The sequence below is a fragment of the Podarcis filfolensis genome, assembly GCF_964270895.1.
Source record: "Podarcis filfolensis genome assembly, chromosome: 7".
Lineage (NCBI taxonomy): Eukaryota > Metazoa > Chordata > Lepidosauria > Squamata > Lacertidae > Podarcis > Podarcis filfolensis.
In genome coordinates this window covers 22,837,328-22,864,631 of record NC_139603.1, presented here as the reverse complement: position 1 = coordinate 22,864,631, position 27,304 = coordinate 22,837,328, and the positions used below count along the sequence as shown (strand labels likewise).

Genomic DNA, 27,304 nt, shown 5'->3' with positions numbered 1-27,304 from the left:
GTAGAGATGTATGGAAGTGAGAGCTGGACCATAAAGAAGGACTGAAGAATTGATGTTTTTGAATTATGGTGCTGGAGGAGACTCAACACAAGGCACAAGCAGAAGGGGACAACAGAGGACGAGATGGTTGGACAGTGTTCTTGAAGCTACTAACATGAGTTTGACCAAACTGCTGGAGGCAGTGGAAGACAGGAGTGCCTGGTATTCTCTGGCCCATGGGGTCACAAAGAGTCGGACATGACTAAACGACTAAACAACAACAAAAAAGTCTGCTGGCTATGACCCACACTGTTTAGGGGTTTATACAGTTCATAACAGAGATGATTCAGTCATAAAGTAATAGATTATTTTTTACTTTTATGCATCATTGACAGGTAATACAGCTCTGTGTTTGCGTGCCTGCATGTTTACTGTTCTCTCCTAATCTTTATCTTTCATGACCAATGCTCTTGAATGTAAACACTTGTTTTTCTCTGCACAATTCACTTCTGTTCCAGGACTTTGGAATCACATGGCATGAGTCTCTGCAAAATAAAATGTTTTGCACAGATAAAGGTACCACTGTGGTCCTGCAATAATGAGTAGCAGGCTTTGCCCAAACCTCTCCAAACTTGTAGAAATGGTCCAAATGAAAATTCTCACGGGGTGAGCCAAGGTTAAAATCTGGCAGAGATCAGAAGCGAAGAGAATTCCATTAACTCCGTCTGCGGGTCCGTTATCGCAAGCTGCCATTTGATCAGGCCTTGTCTCAGCTCTGGGAGGTTGGCAGTGGTACGAAAGGTTTTCACAAGTTGGAATGAGTTGTGAGTGCAACTACAAATTAATTTTTCCTTATGCAGAATTAGTCTGTCAATCACTTTCACAGAAGGTTAGGAATATGCTCACATTCCTCAACGCAAGAGTACTTCCTGGATTTCACTAGCTGCTAATGCAATACTTTGCCACTTTTATGAACTCGATAGGAGCAGTCTGATGCCCCTGAATATATATGATCATGTAGATTCAACTTTCTGGTAATTGTCATATAACAATTTACTTTTGATCATGTGCTTCCTAGGCCCCATCCAAAGACCGATTAACTTCATTGAGTTTTCTTTCCCTATCCCTGGTAGGAACATAGCTGTCAAGTGTCTCTTATTTGAAGGGACAGTCCCTTATTCCAGCGCCATGTCCCGCTGCTGTCCCTTATTGATGGATGTCCCTTAAATGTCCCTTAAATGATGTCCCTTAAATTTCAAAGGAAGCAGCTCCTCTCCCTCCCTCCCTGCCGGCTAGGGAGAAGGGAGGCTCCAACTGTATTGCTTGGCTGTGTTGCTCACCCAATAAGAAGTCTAAGAACGACTGGGGGGTGGAGCTTGCATGCCTTGTGTGTGGCTAGTTAATGCAAGCTGAGGGGGTTTTTGAATGCTGGACGCCATTTTGTTGCACGTGCTGCTGCAAACTTTGCAGTGCAAAGCCAGGCTGGGGAGCCATCTTAAGCTGAGGCTGCATAGGCCTTGTGGTGCATGTGATTCAGATTCTATTCAGTTGAACCTCTGGTTATAAAGTTGGTTGGACAGTGTTCTCGAAGCTACCAGCATGAGTTCGACCAGACTACAGGAGGACAGGAAGACTGGAATGCCTGGAACAGGTGAGGCCGCAGGTCCCTTATTTTGGCTGCTGGTCCCTTATTTTCAAGGCTGCTGGTCCCTTATTTTCAAATCTGTAAGTTGACAGCTATGCGTAGGAATCATATATCATAGAAATACAGTGGTACCTCGGGTTAAGTACTTAATTTGTTCCGGAGGCCCGTTCTTAACCTGAAACTGTTCTTAACCTGAAGCACCACTTTAGCTAATGGGGCCTCCCGCTGCTGCAAGATTTCTGTTCTCATCCTCAAGCAAAGTTCTTAACCCGAGATACTATTTCTGGGTTAGCGGATGAAGCGTCTGTAACCTGAAGCGTCTGTAACCTGAAGCGTATGTAACCCAAGGTACCACTGCATAGACTTAGAAGGGACCACGAGGGTCATCTAATCCAACCCCTGCAATGCAGGAATCTTTCACCCAACATGTGTCTTGAAGTCACCACCCTGAGATTAAGAGTCTCATGTTCTAACAACCTTGCAAATGAAGAAGTAGTGACTGAGTTTGCTTTTTTCCTTGCTCATCCCAGTCCTCATTCCTTTTGTGCCACATGTCTTTGAGTCTGTCAGCCAGAGGCAATGGATTATTTGAGCTTACTGATTGTTGCAAATCATCCTGAGAGACTTTTTCAGATGAATATTGGGATAAAAGCACACCATACGAAGAGACACGGTTAGCAGCAGCAGCAATCACCACAATCCCACTTCACTTATATTCGTTTCCTTTCAGTTAAGAACAGAAGAACAGCCCTGCTGGGTGAAACCAAAGGTTCACCTATTCCAGCATCCCACTTCTCACAGTAGCTCGCCAGATGCTACTGGGAAGCCCCCAACCATCTTGCCAGACATGGATGAAGGCAATAGCTCTCTCCTGCTGCTTATTTACCTCCCAGAAACCGGTCTTCAGATCCATTAAGTGTTAGGCATTTTATGATGGAACACTGAGCATTAACGTAAATCCTAGCAAATTGACAGAAAGAAGAGCGTCTAATCAAAGTCCACCTTGAGTCTCCTGAGCCGCTGTGTACAGATGGAGTAATTGGAGACTGACATTAGTTTGCTAAGGCCTGGTGGGGCCCCTTTCCTTTTTACCTGACTGCTTCATCCGCTGAGCGTGAATAATTTGTCATATGCATAAAGCTAATTGTCTTTTGTGTTTATTTTAGGAGCTCATTATGAAAACTACATAAATGACACTGAATGAGGTGTTGACTCAGCATGAACTATTACGGGAAAAATACACAACGCTGTGCAGAATTGCCTTTTGCATGGCAGACAGTGATGAGTAATGAGCGCCACTAATGAAGTATAGCAAAGAATCATTAAGAGAAAAAGAGGAAGGGGGAAGTGAAAGAATGCCTCCTAATTGTTTTATTTATTTGTTTTTGAGCGTCTAAGGCATTTATCACTTTTGTATCTGGGTGCCATGTCGTACAAATAAATCCAACATGAAGGAAGCATTCACCATAATCCATGAGCCTGTCAGAGCAAAACAACTACATATTAAGTTAAATCTGTAATTTATCATTCCATGGTTTCTTCCCACTTTAAATAGCTGATGTGAGTGGGTTGGTAGGGCAGCGTAACATTTACTCTCACCCTGCAAGCCTGAGGAAAACCACACACTCACACCTGGTATTTCTGTTAGGTGAGAAGCTGCCATTTGTGCCAGTGTCAGATTCCTTACCTATGGCATACCACCCATCATTTCTCTGATAAAAATAAGGACATCCTAATTCTATTATTATTATTATTATTATTATTATTATTATTATTATTATTCCCTGTCCATCTGACTGGGTTGCCCCAGGCACTCTGGGCAGCTTCCAACAAATATAAAAAAAAAACTTACTGTAACAACTTCATGGTGAGTACCGTCACCTGTTTTTCTAGAAAAAAAAGCACTGGACAGAAAAATTACTGAAGTAATGTATCCACAGTGTTTGGAACACTTGAAAACAGCATGTCAATAATAATAAATAATAATAATAACAAAAATGCATAATTGTTCTTTTTGGTACAATCAAGAAAGGTCTCTGCCCCTAGAACCTAACCTTAGAACCTCTGCAACCTAGAATCCAAAAATTAATAAATGAGGTGAGAACAGTGCTTTTCGTATAGCTCTATTACATCACTACCTAAAGTGTCTACTCAAGTCATCTTCTTCATCAAAGTATAACATTTCTTTAAAACCTGAAATCCCTTCTAGAGATGGCATTGTAAACAATATATAATAACCAAAAGCTGCAAAAAGAATTTGGCTAGCCCATTCCATCACAAAACAAGCACACTGAGCCTGGAATGCAGGCAAGAAAACAATTAATATTGCCATCACTTGCTTTGCAGGGATTAATTAGTAGCGGGAGGAAGAAATAACAGCAGGCATGGGAAACACAACCATTTCCTGTGTCTTAAGTCAGAGGAATCCGAGCTGACAACGAAAAATCAGCTTCCCGCAAGGTTTTCCTATAGGTTTGCTATTGTTGCCTGGTTAACTTTAATAATAGCCAGCCAATAGGAAAATGAACCAGCAGGAGGTGGCATTCCTGTGAGTCAAGCCAATCTTCAATGAGGCCTTCAGCCACCACCCGCCAGCTTCTTCCTGGCACCGGAGGAGTGAGGGACTGAAAATAAGACACAAACCATGTTAAAGAACACGCCAGACGGCATGAGGTTTCCAAAAGGTTGGTCACATCTGAGAAGTCATCTTTTCTGACTCTGTTATCAAAGTCACTTTCACAAACACATGAATTTTGATTAGACGGTTTCTTGTCCTTTTTGTTCTTTTTTTATTCACTGTTTTTAAAAGGACACACAGAGAGACACACACACACGGTCAGGAAAGCAAGGACACTTCTCACAAAGTAATTGAAGCATCCTTTGCAAATTCCTTCTTGGAGACAAGGAATGCCCTTTGCAACTTAATCAGCCTGCTTAAAGTTCTCTAGTAGAACAAAAGCCTTTCCGTGATTGCTTTCTCTTTGATATTGAAAACAATAGAGGGGAGAAATCACGATAAGAATCCCAGACTGATTATGGCAGTGCAGAGTGAAGTGTGTATTAAGAAGTCAAACTTTTTAGAATCATGCCTGATAGCAGCGATTGCGGATTCTCTTGCAACTGCTTGATTAAAAAGAACAGGCCTCGATGATCCTCAAAAAGGAGTGTATGAGCTCAACAGTATTACAGTAGTTGAGAACACTTCGGATTTATCTTGCGCTTTAGGGAACTCAAAGCACTTCGCAGGCATAGCGTCAGAGTGGAGTTTGATGTAGCAATAAAAGAATATGTGCAGAGAACAAGTGTCAGCTCATAAAATGGGACTTCCACCTCCCTATACCTGTTCTGGGGTTCCCCCTATCCCCCAGAGCATATTTAGAAGGCATGGGGTGCACAGAGGGGGGAAAGTTCTGTTGTGCAAGTGGACCTCATGCCACATACAACAACAACACAGTCCAAAAACTTCTCTCTGAAAAGCTCCTTTCCCCAACACACTTAGCTGGCAATTTCTCTGCTGGCTTCCCACAAAGATGCTGAGTTTCTCAGGCTTGAGTTTGCTGCTCATGAGAGATTTGCTCTGGTTTCCAGTGATGAATCATCAGGTAGCCTAAACCCTCTGGAATAGAAAAACACCAGTCTTCCGCATTCACCTAGAGTGGAACCTCTCACTTAATGTAATCTTTTCTCTTTGCAAATGTATACTTTTACATTAAAAAAAAAACACACACACAAGCTATTTTTGATGTCTCCATTATAGACAACAGGGAGATATCTAAAGTCAAGTTTTCAGAATCTGAAATGCAATGGATGTTTAAATGGTCCAAAATGAATCAGGCTCCTGTCTATAGCACTGAAGTGGAATATGAAGTGACACGACCCTATTGCATAGTTATGGCCTGAGTTTTGTTTATTGGTCACACGAGAGTCTAGCACATAATATATATCAAATAATATTGACTTAAGGAAATTCCATGGAATTTCAGGCATAGTGTGGCTGATATTTGTTTACAGACTGAGCTGTTTCTTTTGCTGGAGGGGCGGACAGGCAAGAAGCATTGAGACACACATAAATGTATTTCCTCCCTTTCATTTTAAGTAAACATACCCACCCCCAAAGAGATGAATTACTTGTTGTGTGATAGCCTTAAAATATATTAAACACAATAAATCTTTGCCTGCAGGGATCGTGTGCAGCAGAGACTGTGGGTTTTAAATGAGGGTGGGTTTTGCGTGTGAAGAAATTAAGTCCAGTCATGATTTAAATAAACAAAACACTTGTTATCAGCATCACAGAGATGAGATATTTTAGTTGGGGTAAATATATATATATACTGCTCAGTGATCCAATTCACAGCGAGATATAGCCAAAGGGAAGGAACGACAAGAGATTAAGGGAAAACATAATATCTAAAGCATACATTAAGCATAATTAATAGCTGAAAACAAAAACTGAAAGAAAACCTCATTCCCCCCCCCCAAAGGACAGTGCACTGAAATAAATAAATACATCAAAGTCTCATGGTGTTACATATTCATTAAGTTAAGGGTGGGATTCTGTACCTCAGCTGGCCATTTATGAGAACTTTTCAGTATGTTGTTCTAGACAGATAAATCAGTAGAAAGGTGACAACTTCACACATAAGGACAAGTGCTTTGTTCAGGTGCTGACAGAGGAAATTTAGGGACTCAGCTACATCAGTAAAAATAAATAAATAAAATAAATATGTTATAACACTGTGATACTAGATGGCACTGTAGAGTTTGAACCTTTGCCAATGTGATTTCCCATTATTTGCTTTACAATGCATTTTCCTGAAATGTTTTTTTGATGTGTCTAGATCCAGCCTTGGAGGGAAGCCTGGGGAGGGGGGAATCAAAACATAAGGAAAAATATGTTCAAGAACGAGTGGAGATTGAGGAAATTACTGGCATGGAGACCCAAGCTTATGGCATTGCTACGACTGCGGTGCAGGTGGGACTAGTCAAACTTGGCTCCCCCCAGCATGTCTGTTGCTGGAACTGAGATAACCCCATATGCTATGAACTTGTACAAAAGGAGGCATCGTACTTACAAGCATGTTCGAAACGATGAATGTGATATGCAGTGCTGTACAAAGGAAGTCTTGCATTAAAATGAGGGTGGAGTGGGGGAGATTGTTTGATACATACAAGGCTCTGACCTCCTCTGCAGGCAAAGTATTTTGAGCTGCTGAAAGATGAAGGTCTCACATCTCTCAGCAGGATCCGAAGCAGGGCTGGTTTTGCCATACAATAGGATGGAATGACCTTCTTCAGACAACACCACAGCAGGGTAGGTAATTTCTGAATGGTACAGCAAGACCCTTTAGTGTTGTCCCTAGCAGAGATTTTAGGTGGGTTTGCAACCATTTGGACTTCTCACCCAACAGGCACATTGGAAGCTGTTATATACTGAGCCAGAACATTGGTCTGTCTAGTTTAGTATTGTCCACACTGATTGGCAGTGGGGCTCCAGATGTTCCAGGAGATTTTCCCCAGCAGATGCTCAATCTGGGCTGACACTATAGATCAGATGGGTGATAGAAAAAGTGTTCCATCAGATTCACCATTAAGGTGGAGCTAAAATTGCTCCATGCCCTTAGTGATACTGACTCTTAAGAATCAAGCCTATTCCTCTCTGCAGAGGCTCATCCTGCCCACTAAGCCCTGTGACTTCTTCAGCTTCTGATACCTCCTCTTCCCAGTCTTCTCACTCTTCACCCTTTGACCACTCATCACTGACCCACCACCAATCCCCAGTCTCTGAGCCTTATTCCCTTTGGGGTTCCTCAGCTGGTTCCTCCTGCTATTCCTTTGCATCCAACTAGACCATGTGTCAGGGTTTTGTCAGCAGCTCCCAGCTGTTTGCCCAGGAAATTATAAAGACAAGGAAAAGTTTCTTACAGTCCTTTTTTATTTCAACCTTTTCAGAGAGAGGCTATAGAATCCAACCTCTTGGATGATAGCCTTGTCCTGAGTGAATCTCCACACCCCATCTCTCCCACTTCCTCTTCATCATCATCATTACCTCCTCTATGGGTGCCGCTAAGTGCCCTCTGTCTTTGAGCTCTTTGCTCTCCTACTTTTAAGGCTTGCCGGGTTTGGGGAGAGGAAGGGTCTGGAATGCTTTCTAATGACAATGTGTCAGCTGGGAGTTGTTTTGGCTCTTCCATGATTTTCCCCTCATCTACCTATGAGCTGCTAACTCCCTCAAACCCTTGTTGTGAATCTATATTGTCTTCCTCTTCCTCCTCCCTGGAAGGGTCAGAGTGGGGACATGGTCTCTACCATTCCTCCTCTGCCCAGTCCCTGACAATTAGTTTTCTTTAACAGTGGAAGCAGGTTTTCAGATTATACACAGTTCTTCGTCAGGCTTTGATTATGAGAGCAACAAATAAACATCCAATAGTCTAGATAGAAATAACTGGGTAGTCAGGCTGATGGTTACTTGGTTGCAGAAGTTTACTGGCCATTGCTGTTGGCATGGAGATAGTCTAGGTTGAATGCAAACATGCCATTCTGATATCAGGTGTGATGTCACAAAGGGGATATGCTTTAAGTCTTGGTAAAGCCAGTAACAGTTAACAGTCAGACTTCATCTCAGCACTGTCAAGATGGAACTGCATAATAGGTGATGAATAGTTTTTTTGGGGGGATAGATTAACTTTTACTATTGGGGAAAAGTTTTAGATTGGTTTGTCAGTTTGTAACCTATCAAGTTGAGGCCAATATATATACATTCACAACCCTGCACCCATCAAATTATCAACTTTATGTGTGACTTTGGGACTGATTCATACAACCACATTTCCTTTCTCCACTCTATAGCAGGTTTTTCCTCTGTATTTGAAAAAAAATAACCAAGAAGGAGAAGATAAGGAACCAGGAATATGTGCTTTGAGTTCTTTGCTCTTTGCTCTCCTACTTTTAAGGCTCGCCGATTCTGGGAGATGGAGGGTCTGGAATGCTTTCTAATGACAACATGTCAGCTGGGTGTTGTTCTGTCTCTCCATGATTTCCCAACTTTCCCCCTCACCTGCTTCTGAGCTGTGACCTCCCGCAAACCACAGTTGTAATCTATACTGTCTTCCTCTTCCTCCTCCACGGAAGGGTCAGGATGGGAACGTGATCTCCACCACTCCTCCTCCTCTGCCCACCCCCTGACACCATGATACTTACAGGTGAATTCAATGTTGCTGGGAAATGTGCTAGTTAGTGTTGTGAAATGTAGCCAATGCCAGGCATGTATTCATCTCAGCAGCACCGTCACTTTGTGCTTAGAATTTACCAGGCGGCTTTCCTGCCAGACTGCGTAGCATCAACCATGTAGCTATTTGAGATTACCTAAATAATCCAATTTGTGGGAAAGCAGCTAAAGGGGGAACAGTACAAATCCTGTCTTCGTCTCAAGAATGGAGTGTCAGTAGAAAGAAAATCTATTAATTCTCCTGCAAAGGTGAAACAGCACAGATAAGAAAGACTGGAGCCACAAAAGCTTTGGTTCTGGACTATAGCTATGAACAACTCATTGCCTCAGGCTAGTCCATATCTGAGCAAACATGTCCTGAGGTAACAATACATTTCCTCAAAGGACATGTTTCATCCTGGCTACTTGTACTTTTTTTCCTTCTCCTCTCCCCCTCACGCATTCATGTTTGGACATGGCCAAACGGTAATTTGAGTTTGCATTACCTCTACCTGGAAGCGAAGATTTTTGCCGGGGAAGGTCTTCCATCTTGCTGACAAGCTCTTCTCAGACACAAGAAGTGTCGAGCCATCTCAAGCTGCCAAGTGCCAGCCCCTAAGGCAATATTGACATTGAAAGGGAATGGCAAAGAGTTGCGATTTGTTTTCCTGTGACACACCACTGAGGAACGAGGGTCACTTTCAAAAATGTGTAGGCATGTCGCCGAAAAATACAGTCAGAGGAATTTCAGCTAATATATTGGGGCAACTGAAAATGTCTCGTATCTCTACCAATAGGTCAGTGATATTTAATTAAATGGTCCTTTCCCGTAGCATGTCCTGGATGTCCTTCAGTGCATTGTTCAAGAACTGTACTTGTTTCCAGACCTATGAAACAACATGAGGCAATGAGATTTGAGCATCTCCTCACTTGGTATTAATTTATCATTTGCTTCACAGTAGTAAGACAAGAAAAGAGTTCTCCAAATAAGAATACAGTGGTAGCTCGGGTTAAGTACTTAATTCATTCCGGAGGTCTGTTCTTAACCTGAAACTGTTCTTAACCTGAAGCACCATTTTAGCTAATGGGGCCTTCCCCTGCTGCCGCTGCACCACCGGAGCACGATTTCTGTTCTCATCCTGAAGCAAAGTTCTTAACCCAAGGTACTATTTCTGGGTTCGTGGAGTCCGTAGCCTGAAGCGTATGTAACCCGAGGTACCAATGTATTAGGAAAAAGAAACACAGACATGCGTTGGAATAGATGCAGAGTGCGGTGAGTACTGGATCAATTAATAGAACACCAGACCTAACACATTTTGAGCCAATTGGCATAAAAAACACTAGTTTATTCACATGCATCATGAATTGCTACAGCTCACACTGCTGGAAGGGAGCAAACCAGCGAACCCAATCTCCTCTCTGGTCCTCACTGCTGTCCCCAAGTGGTTTATATATATTTCCTGGCTTTCATTAAACAGCCCTTTAACTTCTGGAACTGACTGACTTTGCCCACTCACTGTACTGTGCTGTGCGGTAACACAATTAGGCACAGGGTAAAACACAAGGCATCATACCAAAGTTAACCCAGAAGAAAATTAACTTTTACTGAAGGTTTTTGAAAGGCAGCAATTTGAGCAGGGGCAGATTTCAGAACAGCTTTAACAATTAAACATAAGAGCAGTAAAGACACATCAATATATACGTAAATCTAGACTTTCTCTCTACTTTTTTTTATTGGTTTTAATTCATTTTGTAACATTGTACATTAAAACAAACAAAAGAGACATACATAACACATTCACACAAAAAAGAATACATAAAAAAATTTAAAAAGAGAAATAATAATAAAAAGGACAAAAGAGAAAAAAAAATCTCCTGACATAAGACAACAACAGATTGACTACATTAACTACATAACACACAACACTGACTGACTTCCCTTCATCTCGGTTTCGGAATGTGTTATAAGATTTTTCTATCTGCAGTTTCTTTTCCTCAAAAAATTCTTTACATCACAAGTGTTATATCACACCTACTGTAATTTTTAGATTTTTTACCTCTGTTTCCATGTATGCCATAAATTTATTCCAATCTTTATTAAACTTTGTGTCTTTTTGATTTCTTATTTTCTGTGTCATTTTTGCCAATTCTAAATAATCAAATAGTTTGGATTGCCACTCATTTATGGTTGGGATTTTTGGTGTCTTCCAATTCTGCGCTATTAGAGTTCTGGCAGCCACTGTCGCGTACTGAAAAAGTGTTTGATCTTCCTTTTTGATTTCCTCTCCAATTATCCCCAGCAAAAAGGCTTCGGTTTTTTTAAAAAAGGTATATTTAAAGATTTTTTTTAGTTCGTTGTAAATAGATTCCCAGAATTTTCTGATAGGCTCACACAACCACCACATATGATAAAAATCGCCCTCCTTGATCTTACACTTCCAACATGATTTATCACCAGTTTTATATATTTTTTCCAGTTTTACGGGCATTACGTACCACCTGTACATCATTTTATACATATTTTCCCTGAGTGTTGTACATGCCGAGAATCTCATACCTTTATTCCATAATGCCTGCCATTTATCAAACTCTATGTTATATCCGAAGTCCATTGCCCATCTCACCATTACCTCCTTTACTTCTTCATCCTTGGTGTCCCACTCAAGCAACAGGCTATACATTTTTGATAGGAGTTTTGTTTTGCTTTCTAGTATTTCAATCTGGAATCTAGATTTTTTCTCACTTATCCCATTTTTTTTATCCTCGGTCCAAATAGAATTAATTTGGTGAAATTGGATCCAACCTGTCAATTTGTTTTTTATTTCTTCATATGGCCTAATCCTCCAACCGGTCTCTGTTTTTACTAATAAATCTCCATAGGTCCATCTTTCTCCTTCGATGTTTGTTTTTTTTTATTGTCAGGATATCAGTTGGCGATAGCCACCAAGGGGTATTCTGTTCCAGTAATTTTTTGTTTCTTTCCCACACCTCCAGCAGTGGCCCTCTAAAAATGTGGTTAGAAAATCCTTTATGGACCTTTCCCTTATTACGCCATAGGTAAGCGTGCCAACCGAATCTTATATTAAATCCTTCTAAATCTAACAGATCTTTATTTTTTATAACAATCCAATCCTTAACCCAACAAAGGCACGAGGCTTCATAATACAACTTTAAATATGGAACTGCGAATCCTCCCCTATCTCTTTGATCTGTAAGTAATTTGAATCTAATTCTCGGCCTTTTTCCTTGCCAGATAAATTTAGAGAGTATTTTCTGCCAATTCTTGAATACTGAGGTTCCCCTGATTATCGGTATATTTTGAAATAGGGATAACAGTTTCGGTAGTAAACTCATTTTTATTGCCGCCATTCTTCCCAACCAAGAGAGTTTTATTCTGTTCCAAGTATCTAAGTCCTTCCTTATTTCTTTCCATGTGGTTATATAATTATCTTCCATCAGATTAATGCTCTTTGTCGTTAACCAGATTCCAAGGTATTTTACTTTTTTAGTTACTTTAATTCCAGTCTGAGATTCAAGATGGTTTTTAACCTCCTCTTTCACATTTTTAGTCAACATTTTAGTTTTTGTTCTATTTAATTTAAAACCAGATAGTTTTCCAAATTCTTCTAGCAAATCTAACACCTTACTGACACTCTCTTTTGGATCCTCCAAAGACAACATAAGATCGTCAGCATAAGCTTTCAATTTGTATTCTTTTGCTCCAATTTTTATTCCGCGTATCTCTGAAGTTTTCCTTATCTTATTTGTAATTATCTCTAACATCATAATAAACAGAAGAGGTGACAGAGGGCACCCCTGCTTTGTACCCTTCGAGATTTCAAAGGGTTCTGTTAAGTTATTATTGATAATTAATTTAGCACTTTGTTGTGAGTAAATTGCTTTTATTCCTTCCAGGAATGTGCCCTCTATCCCTGTCATTTCCAAACACTTTATAAGAAAACGCCAGGATACGTTGTCGAATGCCTTTTCGGCATCAATGAACAATAAAGCTGCAGGAATTTCATTTTTGCATTCTAAATATTCAATGATATTTATTGTATGTCTTATGTTGTCTTTTATTTGTCTATTGGGTAAAAAACCAGCCTGATCGGTATGGATAAGATTAACTAGCCATTTTTTAAGTCGAGTCGCCATTACGTCTGCATAGATCTTACAATCATTATTCAATAATGAAATCGGTCTGTAATTCTTAATATTCAGCCTATCCGAGTCAGGTTTCGGTATCAGCGTAATGTATGCCTCTCTCCAGGATGCTGGTGTTCTTCCTCCTCTTAAAATCTCATTCATTACTTCACATAGCACTGGTGTTATAAGTTCTTCTAGGACTTTATAATACTTTCTCTCTACTTAAAGCAGTTTCAGCTCATCCTAATCCCTTGGCCAGCTGAGCATCTTTTGTCTCTGGCGCATGAGTCCTCTGCAGCTTTCTAGACTGATGTCATTTTCCTGGTTTTTAGCTCTTTCTCCATCATTATTCCAACTCTCCTCCTAGTCATTAATTAGAATTACCTATGCAGGTAATTTCACTCCCCTCCCACCTCTTAGCCAATCAGAAATGAAGCTGAATTTTGTTTTCCATAATATTACGCGAGCAAATATCTCCCTTGGCTTTCCCCCCTGTTTACCACAATATTTTAAGGTTTCAATTAGCACTATTTTAGCATAGATCTGGTAGGTCACCTTCAACCGGGGGTGGGGTGGGAATCCCACGGGCAAGCAGAAACCACTGAGGAAACTCTGTGTCTAATAAGAGCAATTATTATCTCAGAAACTGGTGGAAACCAAGGAAGGACATCATGTTCTGATTGCAGTTCCTGTTGGAAAATTTTATTCCACCTTTAGTTGCAGACATGGAACTGTTGCATGTCACATGTCTGTTTACATACCAGCACAGCATGCTGGGAACTTCCGGTGTGTGTATAGCTTTTGCTTCTCTCTGTCTCTCTGAGAAGACAAAGAGAGAGACGACATGTTTCTTTGACCTGATTTATAATTAATAAATCCGTAGTTGTAGTATGCTTCCACAAGCCTCACGCCTATTCTGTGTGCGCAGTTTGCTCGGCTGATATAGTGTGCCCTGGCTTTGAAGCCTGGGTGGCTGATTTACATCGGAGCAGAGGCCGATGGGTCTTCACAGTAGGACGGCTGGAAGGAGATGACCCAGCTGGGGCTAGCCAGCTGGCCTTGCGACCCTCTGCGTGCCGACAGTTCCTTGGGAGCTCATGTGAATTCCTGGCTCATGAAAAATCCTGGTTCCAAGCGACATGCAGCTTTAAAATTAAGATGAGCACTTTAATTCCAGCCCATAAACTGTTTATGGTGGCCTGAGGTACAAACAAATGATGTTATTCATGCAATTAGCAAGTGCACGCTTATTCTATTTTTATTCTTAAAAGTAAACGCTGAGGTGATCCCCTTCCCTTCATGCCTGACTCCAATCCAGATTCCTGCCCTACCCTATGCCTGTGGTGACTTTTAAAGAACACCAACACAAATGTTAATTAATAATAATGATAATAATTGCTTGAAAAACATCATGTAGCCTTGAAACCATACCCTCGCAGGTGAGCTACACATTCAGGAAACATCCGCTGCATTTAAGGAGCATGAATGTTTTGGAGGTAGCTATGTTCTGGGGGCAGATCCCAGCCTCCAAGCTGGCAACATTTAGGTAAAGGCACATTCTTAATAAGCCTCTCCACAGTAATCTTGATAGATCTCTTCACAGCTAAATGCACAACAGGATTTTGTATACATTGGCCTTTGTCTTTCCAAGATATAAATAAAAAACTATATCCTATGTACTCCTAACAGAAGATAGCTCAAACAAGCGAGCCATCCTAAATAAGAATGATGCCCCAAACAGAAAGCAACGCAGTTCATGTGTGTATTTTCAAGGAGCATTTCTTTTAATTCTACGGAAAGTGAATCAAATTCATCGCTTCACAGGCAAGAAGGTTTTTTTTTTATATTTAAAATGATATATTCTCCACAAGAACTGAAGTAGCCATCCTCTTAATTGCTTCTCCACAGTAACTAACAGAGAAATATTAAAAAAACTGAAAACAAAAATGTGGAAAAAAAACTTTTCAAAGATAGAAGTTCAAAGTGAAAGCATACGAAAGAAAGAGGAAAAAAATATTATCCTTATATAGAACAACTGTGACTAAGATTTTATAGGGGGGTGAGCAGTTAAGTGTGATTTCTTTCTTGCGTCTTCAAGGCTGCTAAGAAAATAAGAAGGTCCATCTAGGCCAAGATTCTAATCCAGCATTTTAATTCATTTTTAGATCCGTTGTACTGAGTCTCCTCTAGATATGACTGTAATTAAGTGGTATGCCAAATTGTTAAAATAAAAACAAATCCTGTTTCTAGCAGTAGCCTACTAGAAGCTTCTGGAAAGCTAAAGAGGCAATACCCCTCTCTGTTGATTGCCACCACTTAAATAATAGATATTAGGAGGCATTTGTCCTGAACCTGGAGGTAACGGATATAAAACATAAAAGGTTTAATGCTACTTGTGTTTGGGTTAGGAAAGATATTGCTGTACAGATGCACTAATCCAGTAGATATGTCTCTTCGTTTGACTTTCTAATTAGATAGCTCTTTGGCTGCATCACTAAGGCTAACATCATGATGCTGTTTAGTAGAGGAATTTCAGCAAGGCTAATCACAGCCCATGGGATGAAGATTTTAGTAACTCTGTTTTTCACACATCTAAAGCTATCGCGTGGAGCAATTTAATGCACCAGAATAACATAGGACCCTGTCATCGCCTAATGCTTCAGTTCTTTTATGTTGGCAACATTATGAAACGGCTACTTTTCTTCCTCTTCTGTTAATTGGTTTTAAAGGCAAAAAAATATACAAATAAAATCCTCTTCAAAATGCAGAGAAATATGCCAGCCCTCTAGGTTTGATAAAGTATGTGAGCGGTGCGGTGAAAGTAGCAGAAAGCTATATAAACAAGAGGCAAAGCTTTGATAATTATTGGATGAAGTAAAGATTACAGTATCACTAATAACTCAAGATGCCAGGAAAGCTCAATGAGCTTGGACTTGAATGTCAGCTTTGGGGACTCTTAAAGCTCACCTCAAAGAAAAGAATATTTTAAAATCTGAACTGGATAAGGATTCCTAGCTTCTTCCTCCACTTGCTCCTAACACATGCCTTGGGAAGTATAATTTCCTGCAGATAAAGTTTGCAGGTCCCTGGATTTGAAGCAGAGAATTATGGTCCATTAGCATATGTCATGATGTATGGAAGTGAGAGCTGAACCATAAAGAAGCTGATTGCCAAATAATTGATGCTTTTGAATTATGGTGCTGGAGGAGACTCTTGAGAGTCCCATGGACTGCAAGAAGATCAAACCTATCCATTCTGAAGGAAATCAGCCCTGAGTGCTCACTGGAAGGACAGATCCTGAAGCTGAGGCTCCAATACTTTGGCCACCTCATGAGAAGAGAAGACTCCCTGGAAAAGACCCTGATGTTGGGAAAGATGGAGGGCACAAGGAGAAGGGGATGACAGAGGACGAGATGGTTGGACAGTGTTCTCAAAGCTACCAGCATGAGTTTGACCGAACTGCAGGAGGCAGTGGAAGACAGGAGTGCCTGGAGTGCTCTGGTCCATGGGGTCACGAAGAGTCGGACACGACTAAACGACTAAACAACAGCAGCATATGTCTTTGCTCGCAAAAGAGAGGTCTTGTGGCATCATTCCAGTGTGGAAGTGAGTGTTCTCCCCTTCTTCAAGGCTTTTGGGGAGTTAGAGTGACTGGTATGCATTTTGACTCAGGATCTGCCTGAAGGGACAGAACTTGATTTTAAAATGTGGCCAAACCTCCCACGGGGGAATGAACATTTTGAGCTCTCTTCCCTTGACATCACACAGAGTAGTATCCACAAGGCTACTTACAGGGAGAAATTCTGAATATTTGTAGTGATAGACAATGTCCTCCTGATATCCAAATCATTCTCAGAAGTTGTTGCTGAAATACTGGGGAAGGTGGAAGGGAATTTAGTTAGCACTTCCTTGTTTCTCTAGGCAGCTCTAGCTCTTTCCTCAAGTGATTTGACAAATATGCTACCAGTAAGTTTATGGCAGAGTGAGGTGGCGGTGGTGGAACATGTAGAAATGTTTTTCTATTAAAAGATGGTTCTAGAACATTCCCACAGGAAACAAAACCACTGTGGCTTTCATTCATCGAAGTGCTCCTCTGCCATTTGTCCATTCAGAAGGAGCATTCTTCCAAAGTCTAGTTTCACTGGGTGTCTAACAAGGCAAAGCTAAATGGAAGTTTTCACCTGAGCAAATCCCTCCAAAGACAACAGGAAATTAGGGGAGCTAATGAAGCCTTCAAGTAATAATTGGAAAACATTTGCTTTGAATTAGGCATCCCTCTAAGTATAAAAAGTGCCAAATCATTAGCATCAACTATGAAATGAGAGTTGAATTTTATTAACTCCCGAGGAAGAGAGACTTTTAACGTTTTGGTTTTGGGATATGATTCTTCAGCTCTGAAAAGCTGCCTTGAATCATAAAGCCTGAGCAGTTTAACACAAAGCAATTGCTACATATCGTAGTTGCAAGACACATTGTAAGAGCTTTCCCGAACGCTAGTGCTCTCCAGATGTTGTTCGTATAATCAACACTGGTTGGTGCTGATGGGGGTTGGAGTCCGACAACATATGGAAGGCACCAGGTTCATGAAGGCTGCATTATAGCTAGTATGGAAAAGGTAAGTTATGTAGCTGGGCTATTGGAGCATATGGACCAGTGTTGCGTACTCTGCCTGGCAGTGCCTCTCCAGAAACTCAGGCCAGGTTCTATCACAACTCTGCTAACCCAAGATGCATTGAACATGCTGCCTTCTGCTTATATACACCTGTTTGATCACTGAGCTATAAGCCCTACCTACAAAAGATGGTTTGGGATGCTGTAAGGTCACCTTTACAACCCAGCTCACCACACCATTGCTAACTAGGTGTCCTGTGCCTTGTTTCCCTTTTCAAAACTTTCCATACATCTCCCTTGCAACTGCTTCAGCTTCATCAAAAGAGACATTGCACATTCTTTGGTAATTCAAGACAACCTTTAATAAATATTTTAAAAAACCTGCTACATGCACTTTTCTTATGATGGGCTCAATCAAGGTTTCTCCAACGGGTCTCCAGTTGATTTTTTGGACTACAACTCTCATCACCCCTAGCTAGCAGGACCAGTGGGCAGGGATGATGGGAACTGTAGTCCAAAAATAGCTGGAGACCCAAGTTGGGGAAACGCTGAGCTGAATGAACATTAATGGGAGTGAATCCCAACCAAATATAAATGTTTACCATGGAACTTGCACTTGACATGTGCCACACAATGTCCATTCTGCATTTGAAATGAGACATTCCTTTAGAGTGGCAGCACCTGTACTGTGGAACTCCCTGCCTATGGCTATTAGGCTTTCAAGGTCTGCTGAAAATGTTTTGGTTTCGGCAGGCTTATCCTGACACATGATTTGGTGGCATCTGTTCTCAAATTTGTTTCAGGTCTTTTACTGCTTTTAGATGTTTTTGACATTTCTTAAATGCTTTAAATACGTTTTTATTTTTATTTGTCTTTGTATTGCAGATGTGTTTGGAGCATTGAGCGCCTTTGGGAGGAAGAATGGAATTTAAATGTAATAAACAGAGCAAACAAACAAGCAATCATAAAAAAAAATTAATGGGAGAGGGAATTAGTATTACAACATCATGTTTTCCCCCAACCCAATGCATGGTCATTAGAATATGTCTTCCTTTGTCCTAGGCCTCCAGACCCACACCAGCTTCCTCCTCCCATTCAACTCTACAGGAAGTTCCCTCTTCAAATGTTTCCACTTGACTCAGGAGCTAGCTATACATACAGATCAGGAAGTGGTGTAAACATGAAATTAGCCACAATCCGTATGCACCCTGCATCTTGCGTTTTCATGCATTCTCCTGTTTCATGCCCCCCTCAGCTTTGGTCCAAATTGAGTGAAAAAGGAGAATTACCTGGCTCTGTTTCAAGATGGTAATATGTATGTACACAGGCAAAGTGTAGGAAAATCCTCCTCAGGCTTCTTTAAATATAGTCATCTTGTTAAGAAAAGGGTCTTTATAAATGTTTTCATTTTTTTTAAAAAGTAGGCACTTCCTGCCTTTATTATAACCTCTAAAGTAAGCAGCCATCCTCCAACAGCAATCTTCCCCCTTTAACGTTCTTGTTACACCTAAGCGCACTTTTATTTCCTTCCCCCTCATCTTTCCATGTTAAATCCATTCATTACTCAATCACTTCTGTGCTGCAAATGACTTCCACTCATTACACACAAAGGAAGAATCGTTTATGAATAGATTGCCTCTTACTGTCAGAGGGCTTACCACAGCACTAGCCTCTTCAGCAAAAGTACAACAATTGCCAGCATTATTATTATTATTATTATTATTATTATTATTAGGATTAAGACTTGTTTGTTGTAGGGCAGTTATTTTGCAAGGCAAGTGTGGCAACGGACTGTAATTTTTTGAAGAAGTGGGATTTTAATTTTATCCGCCCCCCCTTTAGTTCTAAGAATTTATTTTCTGTTATTACTTTAAAATAAAGTAAGAACACCATAAACACTTTTTACTTAAACCCAATTGAAAGAATAGATGGTGCTAAACCTTGGAATCAGTGTGTGTGTGTGTGTGTGTGTGTGTGTGTGTGTGTGTGTTGTAAATGAACTCCCTTCACTTTGGAGCAGCTAAAATGTTGGTGAGTCGAGGCCCCGCTCCCTGCTTCATGATGAAATAAGACACATGGACACAAGTATTTTAGGTTAATGGGCTAAAAAGGGCCACAACTTTAATGGTTACAGAATGTGAGAGGTATTGGCTTAGGCATTGGATGAGAACAGACTATACTTGACTCCTGCCCACTCTGCAGGGAGTCACACAAGGGTTAACAACTTGTAGGGGAAGAAGAAGAGGAGGAGGAGTTTGAATGTGATATCCTGCTTTATCGCTACCCGAAGGAGTCTCAAAGCGGCTAACATTCTCCTTTCCCTTCCTCCCCCACAACAAACACTCTGTGAGGTGAGTGGGGCTGAGAGACTTCAAAGAAGTGTGACTGGCCCAAGGTCACCAAGCAGCTGCATGTGGAGGAGCGGAGATGCGAACCTGGTTCACCAGATTACGAGTCTACCACTCTTAACCACTACACCACACTGGCCCCCAACAAGGGGGAGCTTGGTGATGCGAATCAACTGGAAGCTTTCCCCTAGAGTCACCGGAGGGTCAGGCCATGGCCCTAGCCACCACCTGGGCATCGGACAGGAACCACGACCACTGGATTCCTTTAATGGAATACCCTTCAAGGGGAGGGGTAGGTGATGGCCACAACCTCCCCTCCAATACACAACATATTTCCAATGCCTAACCGCCAAACCTTACAAAGTTGTGATGATCTGCTATCTGCCAAGTGGAATAAATTCCTACCAGGCCCCTTGGACAACCAAGGCGACCAACCGAGGTCCATGACAAGGTCAGGTGCAGAAGCAAAACCTAGAGGGAGGGAGAGAGTGTGATGGTTTGTGTATGCTCTTCGCAATAAGCACCCTCTGCTCACGCAGAGAGATATTTACATTCTTTATTTTACATATGTACAAGCAGTACAGTACAATCATGCATTCGAATCGTCCGGTTCAGATTCAGGGAGTGGTCTTCTCCTGCTTCTCCTCCAACAGAAGAGGCGGGGGAGCTTCATGGGACGTCTCTGATCCCTGTGCTTTAACCCTCTCCTTTCCTGTGCCGAAAGCACAGGCTTAGGCTCTCCGCCTGTTCCTGAGCTCCCTGTGTGGTGCTGGGGCTATGCTTCAGCATCAGAGAGCCTTCCCACCTCCTGGCTCTCTCCCTCTTCCCCTCCCATCACTTCTTTCCCATCTCCTTCTGACTGTTCCCATTCTGACTCTTCTCCTCCCCCTGACTCAAAGGCGTTCCTTGGCAGTCCTGTAACAGGGAGGGAGAGTGATCTGAGGAAGCCTGGAAACAAGGAAGGACTCGTGGGCCCGCGGCCGTTTTAAAACGGCCAAGCCATACCCACCAGCCAGCCGGATTGGCTGGCTGGGGTGCATCACGCGGGCCCAGAACTCCATTGACGCAGGGGGCCCAGCCATACACACCCTGCGAGTGCAGGAAGCGATTCCCGCTCACAACCCCTCCCCTCCGGGAAGAAGAAGAGTTTGGATTTGATATCTCGCTTTATCACTACCCTAAGGAGTCTCAAAGCGGCTAACATTCTCCTTTCCGTGTGACTAGCCCAAGGTCACCCAGCAGCTGCATGTGGAGGAGCGGAGACGCGAACGCGGTTCCCCAGATTACTGCTCTTAACCACTACACCACACTGAAGAGCAGAGGCTTTGCCAAAATTTGGTTTAGCTTAAAACTAGCTTCTCTTAGTAAGAAACATCCCCAATATTCCACATTACCTGGTTCTCTCCTCATCCATTTTTGTATTTTTCAAGGGAATAGGAGGGGGTGGGTGTACAAACTGTGTCAATGAGTTCATAAACACATTTAAAGCACCCCCCAAAAATGAATGCTGGGAAGTGTACCTCTCAAAGAGGTACAGTTCCTAGCACCAGTAACAAACCACAGTTCCCAGGATGCTTTTTTTGGGGGGGAGATTTTTGGATTCCTAAATGCAAATTTCATAATTAATTACCTGCTATAGCTATTAATGGGTTATGTTTTTCTTTGTATTTTATTTATATAACCTCTTTTTTTGGGGGGGGAGGCGTAAGCATTTCACTGCTTCCTAATCATGATTTATGATGTCAAACAGTAGTCTGAACTCTTCAGCAGCAAAGCTCTTTGCTAAATAAAAATTAATCTTAATTATGGTTAAACTAGAATGGCATCGTCAACCAATTCAACTGTTTCTAAATTTTGCTAACGCTTCTGAAAGGAAACAAAAAGAGAGAGGAAGGGAGAGGAGGAAACACACAAAAGGAAAGGAAAGCCTCATTTGGAAGCAGGGAGATTAACAGCTTTTGGCTATTACTAAAAAAAATATGTCACTTCGTTAGGAGCAGCCTATCTAAAAACAAAAAGCCAACAGTTTTCAACAGCAGAATTCTTTGAAAGGAAAGACACATTCACAAATGTAGAGAAGAATAGGCTTGCAGGCCAAAAATGTTGGACCTCTGACCTGTTTTAGCAGAACAGTTTGTATGTTAACATGCTACTTCTGAATATTGAAATGAGCCAAGGTATGCAGAAGAAAATATATTGTGCAAGTTTGTGTATGAGTTCTTCATGCTATCTCCCTGCTTTCTCCATAACCATTTTGTTGGTAAGGTGAAGAAGGTAGCATCTGAAAGCTGGTGATGGTGGTGGTAAGAGCAGGGCTGCCCCAAAAATGAGGTCAATTGATGGCAGCCATCTTGGGCAGCAGAATCCCAAGGTGGTTAAATGGGACAGGCTGCCCCGAGTCAGGGGTATTACAGGCTATACTCGCTACCTTTACTCTGAGAGAGTTAAAATGCACAAATATTTCTTTCCTGAAGAAGGGAAGAACATCTATACCAGGGGTAGGCAAACTAAGGCCCGTGGGCCGGATGAGGCCCAATCGACTTCTCAATCCGGCCCGTGGATGGTCTGGGAATCAGCATGGTTTTTACATGAGTAGAATGTGTCCTTTTATGTAAAATGCATCTTTGGGTTATTTGAGGGGCATAGGAATTCGTTCATTCTCCCCCCCCCAATATAGTCTGGCCCACCACATGGTCTGAGGGACAGTGGACTGGCCCACAGCTGAAAAAGGCTGCTGACCCCTGACCTATATTTTCTATGGTAGCATCTAATGTTTATCTCTTTTGAATTGGGTGTGTTTCTGAAACTCTTAGCAGCCAAGAAGGGCAAGGATCAAGAGGGCATGGAGTCGGCTGGGCTCCTTCAAGTGTCTCATCCTCATCCTCTAGCTACAGAAACTGAAACATTGTTGGCATCAATCAGTTCCAGTCAGCATAAGCAGTGGACGAGCACAATGGGAGCTGGAATCTGAGAACATCTGGAGGGCCCTGGTTGGCGAAGCAGTTGCTTTAGTCAAGTTTCATAGAATCACAGAATTGTAGAGCTGAAAGGGTCCCTAAGGGTCATCTAGTTCAAGCCCCTAGGATGGAAGAATCTCAACTGAAACATCCATGGCAGATGGCCATACAACTTCTGCTTTAAAACCACCAAGGAGGGAGAGTCCACTCACACCCGAGGGAGTCCGTTCCACTATAGAACAGCTGTTACTGAACATCTTCCTGATGTTTAGCCGGAATCTCCTTTCTTGTAACTCAAAGCCATGGGTTCGAGTCCTACCCTCTAATGGTTTGAAGTTTCCATGCTGTTTGCCCATAGTTAGCTATGCCCGGGCGTAGTAATAATAATAATAATTTATTACTTATACCCTGCCCATATGGCTGGGTTTCCCCAGCCACTCTGGGCGGCTTCCAACAGGAGATTAAAAATACATTAAGGCAGGGACCCTCCTTTTGGATAAAATGGAGTGGCAAGAACTATGTACACCATCATGAGCTCCTTGGAGGAAAGGTGAGATTAGATAGGTAGGTAGGTAGGTAGGTAGATGTGTGTCTGTGTGTGTGTGTGTGTGTGTGAGAGAGAGAGAGAGAGAGAGAGAGAGAGAGAGAGAATGCATTGCAAAATTCAAATAAGTGCAAATTTCAAAGGAAGGTTGTTCTTTGTTCATATTTTGTTTCAGAAGATGTTATTAGGCAGGTTCACCTTCAACTGAATTGAATTTATCTCCTAACCCTACACCCAATTAAGGATAATATTCAAGAAACATTCCAGAGTTTTGCAAGCAAAACAGAGGTGCCCAAAGAGTTGATAATCTAATTTGTGACATTACGGAAGAGAAAGGAAGAACGGTTTTTTTTTAGCTATGCCCATTTCCTTTCTTTCAGCAGTGGGCTATGGTTCTTGAACTCGTAACCTCATAGGCTAGCAGGAGCACTCCACATGACACCTGCAACTCAGCAGGGAATATGCCGATAATTGCGAGTGTGACTGCAGCGTCCCTCATCTTACATATCTGCCACAAAAATATTTCTGCAGCCTTTAAATATTCCCACTAATGATTCATCTTGTATGACCCTAAGCCACACATTCATAAAAATGACTCCCTGCATCTTTTACCTGCACTGAATATCAGCATGGCAGCTCAGGGAGAAACAAATATAGGCCTTTGTTGAAAGCAACTGTGGATAATTAATGATATATGTTCATACCATCTATTCGAAAGAGGTCCAAGTTTAAAATTACATCCAAAAGCCGCTTTCGGATTGAGGCATACTGGCAGATGATTACACACATTTTGCACAGTGTGTGATCAGTACGTTACCCATTATATTTGTGTACATAAGCAAACAAACAGCGGGAATTTCTTCCCCATTGGAAATGGGATGAAACAGGTAGATTAAAGGCCCCCGCTTCATTTGTCAAGACATCTGAGTGCCTTATGAAGTTATGCACTATAACTACCAGTAAGCAAAACACCAGAAAAAAGTATTAGAGAATGATAGGTTATACATTTTATTGGGTCCATATCTGTGTGTGCCATTTAGAAGTTTGAACATCTTGAAGCAAAAGAACAGGATTTTTAATAGAGGGCAAGAAAAAGTTTTAAATGATAGAAAACATAAATCTTTCTCACATTGCTTCATGCAAACAGATAGTGCTTATTTCTTCAGATGGTATCCTCTGTATGCACACTAAAGAGTGGAGGTGAACCAGGATCATGCTTGCTGGACCAGACCCTGATGTCATGTGTGCCCCCCCACAGTCCCACCCCCTGACTTCCATGCACTCAGTGTAACATTTTCAGATATAATAATAATAATAATAATAATATATAATTTTTTTTCTTTATACCCCGCCCTTCCCGGTTCAGAAAACCGGGCTGAGGGCGGCTAACAACAGATTTAAAACACTTAATTGATGCAACAAAAAAACAGCATAAAATACAGTATAAAACATGAATAACAATAAATTCAGAATTCAAAAATCAGTTTAGGGGAGAAATCCATCCAATAAACATTAGATGATAACCAGGGCTAGCTGGCTAAATTAGTCCTATTTGGGCCAGCGAGCAGACCAGGGGAGAATTAGCTGTGGGATCCCAGAGCGGGTAATCTTCATAAAAAGGGGAGGGGAAGGAAAGGAAGGGGAATAAAAGATCAGGCTAAGTTCAAATTGAAAGCCAGGCGGAATAGCTCTGTCTTACAGGCCCTGTGGAAGGAAGTCAAATCCTACAGGGCCCTGGTCTCATGGGACAGAGCTTTCCACCAGGTCAGAGCCATCACTGAGAAGGCCCTGGCCCTGGTAGAGGATAATCTGATTCCTTAGGGCCTGGGACCTCTAAACTATGATTATTCATGGACCTTAAGGTCCTCTGCGAGGCATACCAGGAGAGGCGGTCCCATAAATACGAGGGCCCTAAGCCACAAAGGGCTTTAAAGGTCAAAACCAGCACCTTAAACCTGGCCCGATACTCCACCAGGAGCCAGTGCAGATATAGCCCTATACCCTCAGGCCTGGCCCTCAGGTTCTGTGCCAAAGTACTCTCGCGGTCCACTTGGTCTGAGAGGTTGGACCAGCCTGAGCTCGATGGAGCCGCTCTTCAGCAGCAGAACTAATGAGCACAGGGGAGGAACAACAACAGACAGACAAACAAAAACAAAAAACCCACACTACCCAGATGTTGCAGAATGGTTGTGGGGTGCACTTCAAAGAAGCTGTCATTTCTCAAAGAAAGTGTCAAGGAAAATGACTACTCTCTCGTTTCAGTTTCAATGCAGTGGACATCAGAATGAAAAGATGGCACAAAGAAGGTGGACAAGGCAGTGCTTGGATTTAAGCTCTTGAGGTGTTGTTACTCTGCCTCCTCCTCCGCTAAATTAGTGAAGCAAATATAATCTAGCTTTAAAGATTTAAGTATCTGCTTTCCTTTATAAAGTTCCTTGCTAGTGTGTAGTCTAGGGGAATCAGGATGCTTGGTGTTATCGTGGATTCATTAGGGTAATCTTAAAAAAATAATAAAAAGGAGTGAAAGAGATAAGGAGAAGGAACAATTATTTTCTTATAGGAAGTTGAGCGCGTTTATGAGACTAATTACTGCATTATTTATACTCAACGAGTAATTTAAAGGGCTTGGCCCTTCATAGAGCTGGGCAGATAATGAGAATCAAAGTCTGAAAACACTCTAATGAGAAAAATCAGAACGCTCATCTCCTGCACGCATTGCAACAGGGACCTGATTCAAGGTCCTCTGGAAATATTTGTCAAAAATGAAATACACGCTCTGAGGGGAATTCAGATTTCACCTCTCTGCGAAATATGAGTCTGTAGGGAAATGCACATCTCATAACCGATGAAAATGTAAACATTGAGCTATGGAATCATAGCTGGAAGATATATCAAGAGTCATCAAGATAACACCTACCCACCCTCTAAGGACCCAGCAAACTTAAATAATCTCACCCACATTTCTAACATATTATTTCCTGCTTACGCAATTGAGGTCTTTTCCAGATGATTGCATATGATTGTATGTAACAGCAATCATAAACATGTCTACTCTTGAAGTAAGTTCTGTTACTTCCACAGAGGGATAGGTTAGAATTTCATTTGATTCCCCATTTTAATACACACATGCTCCACTTACATAATTCATGTTTCCCAAACTAATATGTGGCTCTAAATGCAGCTAACCCTCAAAATGTGCCCTTCTATGAATTTTGCAATCCGCTTCATTACAAAATTCGTCCTCAAAAGTGTATTTTAGTGGGGAAAGTGCACAGAATTACATAAAGTAGGGGAAATTGTTTGCAAGAAATTTGTATATATTAAAATTGCATTCAAAAAAGTGTATATGAGGAGAAATGTGCATGAAGATACTGACAAATGTTTCTGGTTTGTTTGTTTTTTTTAAAAATGCTGACAGATGCAGAAATGGGGCAAATTGAAGCAAGGACTGGAAAAATGAGAAATGGAACGAACCTGAAATTTTCAGATTTGTCCATCCCTGCTTCCAGGTATTATAGGCTTGTGGCAAAGTTGTTTAGTTGGTTATCTGTTGTGATGCATTGTCTTTGATGTGCATCCCCGACATAGTAATAGTGCAGGCCAGAGATCGGCAGTTAAGGGAGCAATCCAAGCCCAAGATTGGCAAGGATGAATGAATTAGGACCCAGTGAATCTCTGGTTTATCTGATCGATTGCCAGTTTCTGGGCTATGCTGTTGTAAGTCTGACATACTGGTGTAGCTGGGTCTTAGCCAGCTGAGCTGAGCTGGGTGGTTCTTATGTCAGTGTAAATTCTGAAAAAAGTGTGTGTTCCAAGGGACTGGTTGGGGTGGGGGACTTACACTGTATCCTAAATGATGTAGCTACTCAG

General features: G+C 41.7%; 1 protein-coding gene and 1 long non-coding RNA gene across 2 annotated transcripts in view; both read left to right on the top strand.

The window, feature by feature from the left end:
- Positions 1 to 18,576, top strand: part of LOC310767196 — a 205,775-nt gene extending 187,199 nt beyond the window's left edge. Inside the window, exons 2-5 of the long non-coding RNA XR_014550710.1 lie at positions 8,753 to 8,823; positions 9,788 to 9,828; positions 10,059 to 10,101; positions 18,471 to 18,576. This is a non-coding gene — a long non-coding RNA (uncharacterized lncRNA). The remainder of the gene's footprint in view (positions 1 to 8,752; positions 8,824 to 9,787; positions 9,829 to 10,058; positions 10,102 to 18,470) is intronic.
- The window catches only part of LOC310767163 (uncharacterized protein), a 491,354-nt gene that overhangs the window by 146,329 nt on the left and 317,721 nt on the right, over positions 1 to 27,304 (top strand). The window lies entirely within an intron of this gene.